The sequence below is a fragment of the Camelus ferus genome, chromosome 4, assembly GCF_009834535.1.
Source record: "Camelus ferus isolate YT-003-E chromosome 4, BCGSAC_Cfer_1.0, whole genome shotgun sequence".
Lineage (NCBI taxonomy): Eukaryota > Metazoa > Chordata > Mammalia > Artiodactyla > Camelidae > Camelus > Camelus ferus.
Genome location: NC_045699.1, coordinates 25131407 through 25140326, shown reverse-complemented (window position 1 = coordinate 25140326; position 8920 = coordinate 25131407). Strand labels below are relative to the sequence as shown.

Here is an 8920-nt window from a genome sequence, read left to right as displayed (position 1 = left end):
TATCCATAAACTTAAGTCTTCTCTGTTATCTTCAATAATGTGTTTTTTTTCAATACATAAATCTTACACTCTTTGCTTAATTTATTTCTAAAAATTTTATTTTTTCATGCTGCTATAAATGGAATTGATTTCCTAAGTTCATTTTTGGATTATTCATTGCTAGTGTATATAACTACAATTGATTTTTCCATACTCACCTTATACTGTGAAAGCTTGATGAACTTGTTTATTCTGGTAGTTTTTATTGGATTCCTTAAGGATTTTCTATGTATAAGATCATGTCTTCTGCAAATGGAGATTGTTTATTCCTTCCCTCCTTCCTAATACTGATGACTTTTACTTATTTTTCTTGTCTAATTGACCTGGTTAGAATTTCCAATACAATGAATAAAAATAGTGAGAGTCGGCATAATTGTCTTATTCCCATTTAAGAAAAATCATTCAATCTTTACCGTTAAGTGTGATGTTAGTTATGAATTTTTTGTAGATGCCCTTTATCTGGTTGAGAAAGCTCCCTTGTGTTCCTAGTTTTTTAATGTTTTTATACTGAAAGGGTGTTGGACACTTTTACATACTTTTTCTGCATTTGTTGATATAATCGTGATTTTTTTTCCTTTATTCTGTCAATATGGATTCATATGATTCATTTCCAGATGATAAACCAACAATTCATTTCTGGGATAAAATACACTTGGTCATGGAAAATAACTGTTTTAATATAACTGTATATGGTTTAGTAGTATTTTGTTGACGATAATTACATCTAGATTCATAAGGGACATTGGTGTGTGACTTTGCTTTCTTGGTACATATTTATCTGGTTTTGGCATCAGTAACACTGGCCTCACAGGATGAGTTGGTAAGTGTTCTCTCCTCTTCTATTTTTTATGGAAGAGTTTGTGATGGATTGGTGTTAATTCTTTTTCAAATATTAAATAGAATTCACCAGTGAAGCCACCTGGGCCTGGCTTTTGTGGAAAACCTCTAAATCACAATTCAGTATCTTTAATCTTTTTATATCTATTCAGATTTTCTACTTGTTTTTTCCCTTTGAGTCAGTTTCAGTATTCTGTGCCCTTCTATGAATTTGTCCATTTCATCTGAAGCATCTAATTTTGTTGCTCATAGTATTCTCTTATAATTCTTCTCATTCTGGGACATTAGTAGCAACGTAATCTCTTTCATTCCTTATTTTACTAATTTGAGTCTTTCCTGGTTTTTGTTTTTTGTTTTTGTAGTTCATATAGTTACCAGTTTTGTTCATCTTTTGAGGCGCTACCATGGTTTCGCTCATTTTTTCTAAGGTCTATTCCACTTACTTCAGGCCCATCCTAAAAATTATTTCATTTTTTCTCCTTCCTTCGTTTTAGTTTCCCTTCCTTTCTCTAGTTTTTTTTAAGGTAAAAGTTAAGATTACTGGCTTAAAATTCTTCTTGCTAAATATAGCTATTTAATGATATAAATTTCCCTCTAAGCTCCTGTCTACTAATATCCCACAATTTTTTTATTTTATATTTCATGTTTGTTTTCACCCCTAAGAAAGTATTTTCTTTTTCTTTTTCTATTTTATTGACATATATTTTCTTGGGCAGTGTCCACCTACCTGAGCATGACCTCTCTGGTACTGAAGGCTGAAAAATAGAAAACTGATTGAAAAAAAAAAAAGCCTGGATTTTTCTGAGTGCATAGTGCATGAGAACTAAAGGCCTTTGGTGTGGGGACAGTGTGGGGAGCTGGGGGCCAGGGGAGGCAAAAGCTTAACACAGTGGCCTCAGGGAACTGTGCACACGCTGCTATAGGTGAAGTGACTAATAACCAAGGCCAGCATCTCTGAGGTGATGCTCAGTGCCACAATGAAGGGGGCCTGGGAGACACAGATGGCTGGAAGGTGGCAGAGGGACAGCTGTAGCATGGCCCAGGTCAGCAGGCTGTTCTGCACTCCTACTGCAATGCTGACAGTCCACCGCTGGGCCACTGGCAGCTCCAGGTACGTGCACAGGCAGCAGCCCACAAGGAGGCCAACCAGGGGCACCATGATCCCCTTCAGCACAATGAAGACCTGGCAGGTGTAGGCCAGGAAGAGGTCACCTAGGAGCAGCCAAAGTAGAAGCGGTGATGACCTGCAGTGGCAGCTGGGAGAACTTGAGAAGCTTGGACTTGATCGTCATCCCTACTGCTAAAGGCATGGCAATGAACAGCAGGGTCTCTGGGATCTTGGAAATGAGCATGTGAGAAAGTATTTTCTAAATTCTTACTTGTTTAATTTAAGAGTGTGTGACTGAATTTCCATTTTTTTTCCCTGAAAATTTCCCGCTATTTGTTTTGATTTGTAATTAATTCCATCATGTTTGGAGAACATACTTTGTCTGATTTTAATTATTTGAAATGCATTGAGGCTTGTTTTATGATGTAGAATATGATCTCTCCTGGAAAATGTTCCAAATGTTCCTGCTCTTAAGAAGACTGTGTACTGCCTTGCATTTGGGTGAAGTGTCCTATGTATGTCTGTCAGTGTTAAGTTTACTATAACTTGGTCATCTTCTGTCTAGTTATAAGCATCATTGAAAATGGGGTATTAAGGACTTCAACTATTATTGTTGAATTGTGTATGTCTTCCTACATCCAACAGTTTTGTTTCATGCATGTTTTGGGGGCTCTGTTTCTAGATTGATGTATGTTTATAACTATTAGATGTATCTAGTAGATTTACCCTTATGCCATTATAAAATGTCCCTCTTTATCTCTAGTAACTCTTTTTAAAAAATTCTATTTTATGTGATATTACTACAGCCATCCCAACTTTGATATAGTTGCTGGTTTACATGAATATACTTTCTGATCCTTTAGTTTTCAACCTACTTGTGTATCTGAATCTATGTCTCTGGTAGACAAAATAGAGTTTGAACTTGCTTTTCTATCCAGTTTATCTGTCTCTGCCTTTGATTACATTCTTTAATTCATTCACATTTCATGCTATTATTGATATCATTGGACTTATCTTTGCTATTTGCCTTTTAGTTTATGTCTTGCATCATTTTTTTCCTTGGTTCCTCCTTTATTGCTTTGAAAGAATATTTCCTAGTGCAATATTTTAATCTTTCATGATTTTTCCAATATTTCACATTAATTTCTTAGTGATTGCTCTAGAGTATATATTTAAATTAAGTTATCAGAATCTACACCAAATTTATACTAAATTAATTCCAGTGAACTATAGAAGTGTTACACCTTTATAGTTCTCTTCTCCCTTCCCCTCTTCTTGTGCTGTTTTTGTTACACACAATTCATCTACATGTGTTACAAACCCAACAATTATAGCAGTAGCTATAATAATTACCTATGTAATGCTGTATCTTTTTCAAAAAGCTGAGAGAGACAAAGAGAAACAATATAGTTGCAGATTTGGTTTTGATAACCTTCTTATTTACCATTTCTAATTCTCTTCATATGTTTCTGTGGATTCAAGTTAATTATCTCACGTCATTTCCTCACTCTAAATAAGCTTTGTTCCCACCCACCTCCTTTGTGCTATTAGATAATTATATACACATTTCATTATGCAATAGCTTTTTAATCAGTTGAGATAAAAGAAGGAGAAATATGCAATTATAATGTCTTTTTAAATCACATACTAATTACCTTTACCAGTGCTTTCATTTTTTGATGTGGATTTGAATTACTTTCTAGTATCACTTGCTTTCAGCCTAAAGAAGTTCCTTTAATATCTTTTATAAAGCATTTCTGCTAAAAACAAAGTGTCTCTGTCTCCCTCACACAACATACACACAGAACCCAGGGATGTCTTTTTTTGCCTTCATTTAAAAATATTAAACATTTTATTACAGAAAATTTCAGATTCATATGTAGTTGTAAGAAATGACAGGGGAATCTATTGTGTTTTCTTTACCAGGTTCCCCCAGTGGTTGCATCTTACAAAACCCTAGTGTGGTATCAAAACTAGCTGTTGACATTGATACAGTCATGATACAGAACAATTCTTTCATCATAAAGTTCCCTCACATTGTCCTTATACACCCACTCCTTAACCCCCTACAAACATGAACTTGGTTCTATAATTTTGTAATTTCAAGCATGTTTAAAAATAGAATCACACAGTATGGAACCTTCTGAGAACTTCTTTGAGACTGACCTTTTTCCCTCGGCAAAATTTTCTGGAGGTTATAGGTTGTTTTCTGTCCTAAAAGTCATCCTTTTTACTTGACACTCTGCATAGTATCTTATAGTATGAAGGTATCACAGTTTAATTCTTTACAACTGAAAGACATCTGAGTTGTTCCTAAATAAAGCTACTGTATATATTTGTGTACAGGTTTTTACATGAAGATTTCAGCATTCTTTGTGATACATGTTCAAGAGTCCTACTGCTAGGTTGTATGATAGTTTTATATATAGGTTATTAAGACATTTCCAGAGTGGTGGTACCATTTTATATTCCCATCAGAAAAATATATGTGATCTATTTTCTCTTCATTTTTACTAGCATTTGGTATTGCCATTGCATCTATTCAAAAATTATATCTATCCAATATTATGCAATATACCAAACACTGTTCAGCAACTGCATTTGAATTTTAAATTTGACATTTATGTTTTCATCTTCATTACTGTCTGCTCTATTTTGATATAATCAAGTGCATCTTAAATCATGGGAGTGAATGAGAAATCTATGCTATCTGTACGTTAGAAAGATATTCACACTGATTCATTTGAACAGGGGTCAGCAAACCGTGGCCTGCAGGACACATCTGGCCTATGACTTATTTTTGTAAAGAAAATTTTATTGGAACACAGCCATACTCATGTGTTTATATATTTTCTATATCTTTCTCTATGCCATAAAGGCATATTTGAGATATTGCAACAGAGATCCTCTGACAAAGCAAAATATTTACTATCTGGTCCTTTACAGAAAAAGTTTGCCAGCCTCTGCTTTAGAAGATTTTTCTTTGAAATGCAATACCATTCTTTTGGCTGATAATATTTCTGTTAATTATCCTTACAGAGGAACAGGTTCCAATACTGGAAATTAAGGTGGCTTCTTTCAGACATTAGGAAATTCTTCTCTCAATCTGTGAAACTAAGCTAGTGTTAAAATAAAATAATTTATATTTATTTTGCATATCAGATATCAAGTCATGAGTGAAATGTGGGAATAAGGATGGAATCAGAGTTAGGAAAACTAATGGCAGTGATCTTCAGCTGTATACCAAGAATTTTCCTCATTTCCTTTACCCAGGATTTATGCAGAGCAGTATCCAAGTCTTTGTTAAACTATGATTAAGAGCCAGCCACACAATACACATATTCTGCTTATTCTGTCAGAACATGACCAAATCCAAGCTGGAGCAAATTGAAGTTTTGATTCCAGCGGTGATATAGAAACTGATCTATTCCTGATTATCAAGGGTATAAATTCTATCCCTCTCTTGATATATCTGAATTAAGATTTCTCCTCTACCTACCTTCCCAGGCACACTTCTTTCATATTTAGGTGTTAAGAGGATGAATTGGTAATAGATTTTCTAGTTTCTGGTACTGTCTTTACTTTTTTAAATTAAAATTTAAATATATGTTGATAATTTCAATGGGACTATTGGAGTGAGCAGGAGAAGACTGCAACCGTTTCCATCCTGCCAGAAGTCAAGAGAAGATTATTGAGAGAAAAGGACAGGGAAAGGAAGAGGGAGGAGAGAAAGGAAACTACCACTTCTATAAAGGATAAAAAATAAAATAATAAGAAAGATCAGTAATAGTAAATAAGCAACTCTGGAAGTAAACTGATATCCAGAGGCCTCTGTCAGCATCAAAGCCTAAAGCAGGCATAACCAGGTAGGAGTTCAACTTGGTCGTGCAGGGTGAAAACAGAACACATAAGAAGTGGCATCCTCTCAGTGTTCATTTTTGTATCTCTTGTGCTTCGTGTCAAAGCTTGTTTGACCTCAAAAGACAAGTCCAAAGAGAAACCTTTATTCTATAAGGAAAACCAAGTAAAATGCAGCTTAAGAAGGCAAATCCCTTCTGCTCTTTAAAGAGTGTCTTCAACAATGAATAAAGCAAACAATCAGAGCCAAGCTCGATGTATGCTCTACAGTCTACCTGAGGAGCTGGTTTGTTTTACATATCCCAATTCAATCTCACATCATCCCAAGGCACATAACAGATTTAGATACAATCATAAAACATTCATACCTGAGAAATACTCTCCAAAGAACTTGCTTTTAATGTTTTGGGGGTCATAGACCCCTTTGAGAATCTATAAAGGCTATGGAGCTGTATTCCAGAAAAAAAAAATTGCTAACAATTTCAGGGATTTCAAATCTCTCGTTGTCCAATCCTCATTTTAAAGAAATTTTGTAAAAGAGCAAACATAACGAAAGTTGGCACTGTTCCTATTCTCACTGCAATGTTGTCTTTCTTTTTTTTTTTTTTTTCAAACAGATGGCATTGTTCTGTAACAAACCAGAGAGATTTTTTCACTGATTACTTAATACTGATGCCCTAAGTTCTATTTGCTGTCATTGTTGTTCTTTGTCTTAAAGCTAGACCATCTTATATTTTTTCCAACAGATATCTTAGGGCACCATTCTACTCATTAGGTCCATTTTTGCTGTATTTAAATTCTAACCACAGACCAAAATTAGAAGGGGAAGTAGAGGATTAAATCTGATATCTAAGTTAGCCCCCACATTCCAATGAGCATTTCTAATCGTAATAACTTGAGATGTTTTAAAAGACTTCAAGCAGAGTAGTTTGTATCTTAGATATGATTCAGGTAAAATTGAGCTCCTGTTATTAGTTGGAGTAAATCTGCCTTAGCCTTCTTTTTCTCAAAGACTGTCATGCTGAACTGCAGGGCTCAAACAGTAGAGGAACTTTATATGGATGTACTCTAATTCACAGACCTAAATCAATCACACTGTCTCTTTCAACGTATTTTTCACTTCTACCAAACCCTTTGATCATCCTTATCAGTATTAACACATCATAGTCTACGATGATCTCAAATCTGTTTTCAGAATAAGTTCCAACACCTCAATTTGCTCATTAAAATCTTTCAATACTTTCTAATTTCTTTATTTTCAGGTTCCTATTGTTTCGCTAGGAAAGCACAATTAAGGGAATATAGAACTATCCAATGTCCTGATTTTGAGAAAGTCCTGATATTAAGAAAGTGAAAACATCAATGATGTTAATTGTAATTATGGTGCCAATCAACTTCTATTTTAACATGAAACTCTTCATAGAACTTATACAGAGTATATTAGCATATTAAGATATTTCACAAATACAGCTATCACCCACATGTGCAATGCAAAGGTAGGGGTGGGGAAAAATTGTCTTCCTCTGTACCTAAGTCCTTTGTACCAATTACCATACCAGCTCTCCAAGAGTGGCCTAAAACTGGTCAGTCAGATGGAATTTTAGAACAGAACATGAAGCAAATATTCAGCCATTATTTCTTATATTATCTAACCAGCTTGGCTCACAAAAATCCCACCTAAATTTTTTCTTACTTTGAACCCAAAGAAAAGAATGCATGATACTTATTCATAGAAATTCCACGTCTACAATCCCATAAAGTTAAAGATTAATATTGTATAAGTAATACTGGTTTAGATGTTTCTTAATCAAGATTCTTTTGGCTAAAAGTGATAAAATAAATTCAAAATAGCTTAATTTAAAAAAGCATATATAAATATGTAAACTAAGTGACCTATGGAAATTTTGGCTCAAATAATTTTAAAGTTCAATTAAAGGATGATTTTAGACATAACCAAGTATAGGAGCTCAAATAGTTTCATCGCAACTCACTTTCCCTTCTTCCATGTTTTCACCATGTGATTATGTTTGCTCTGTTTTCAGGTAGGTCTTCCTTTACAGGGAAGATCTGTTCCCTGGTAGCCCCAGCATTCAATCCTTCCAGAAATACTCAGTATAAAAAGCAAATGGATGCAAATAATCTCAAATAATGCAAACACACACACATAAGCAACACACACAAAACCCAACAATCCAGAATCAAGTTTCACCGGACTTCTCTGACTAGGTTCAGGTCACATGCACACTTTTGGAGTTATGAGGGCAGAGTAAAGTCCAACAGAATTACATGAACTGAGATTTCTGAAGGGGCAATACCTCAAGGAAAATAAAAATCATGTTAATAAAAGAAGAATGAATGGATATAAGGCAGAGAAAACAACAGACATCCAGAACTGTTTCACTACGCCAGATGCTTACTGTCCTTAGATTATTCACTTCTTAAACTGTAAGTTTATTCACTACTATTAACAAGAACCTGGAAAAAACTGCAAATGCAGTGAATTAGGAATATGGAGATTATGGCAATGGCCCCATTAAGGTGGGAAACTGTAGGCCTTATTTTCCTAAGCCCAAACCCATGCGTTTAGCTGATCCTGGTAAAGGGCCCCAATAACCAAAGGGAAACAAGCTTTTCCTGTCCTGCTTAAAGGAGGGCAAAAAGCAAATGATCCATCAGGAGGCACAGAACTCAGCCCACTTTTCTATCCTACCTACCCTCACAAGAGCCCCCTACTTGCATAAACTGACCAATTTGAAAAGATGAATTACTGGGAAAAATACAAATACACACATATGGACATACTATCTTATTCACATTTAAATTTCAAACACTGTGCTCAGTACATGCTGGCCCTGAGTTCAAATTTTTTAAATAAAGATAAAGTGGACAGCTTTAAGGGTCTGATGAGTTAAACACTGCACAATATATTCAACAACTGGAAAAAAATCTAGGGGGTGGTATAACTATATATACCTTTATACATTTAGTTAACAGGTATAGGGACAAGCCCTGCAATTTGCAGAAAAATCTGTTCGGGACAGAGAGGTCTTTGGTTACTGACAGAATCTCCCCTTGACT

At 34.9% G+C, this 8920-nt stretch overlaps 1 pseudogene; it reads right to left on the bottom strand.

Annotated features, from left to right (window-relative positions):
• Window positions 1-1127: 1127 nt before the first annotated feature.
• On the bottom strand, window positions 1128-2301 carry LOC102508009 (annotated as a pseudogene).
• Window positions 2302-8920: the final 6619 nt, after the last annotated feature.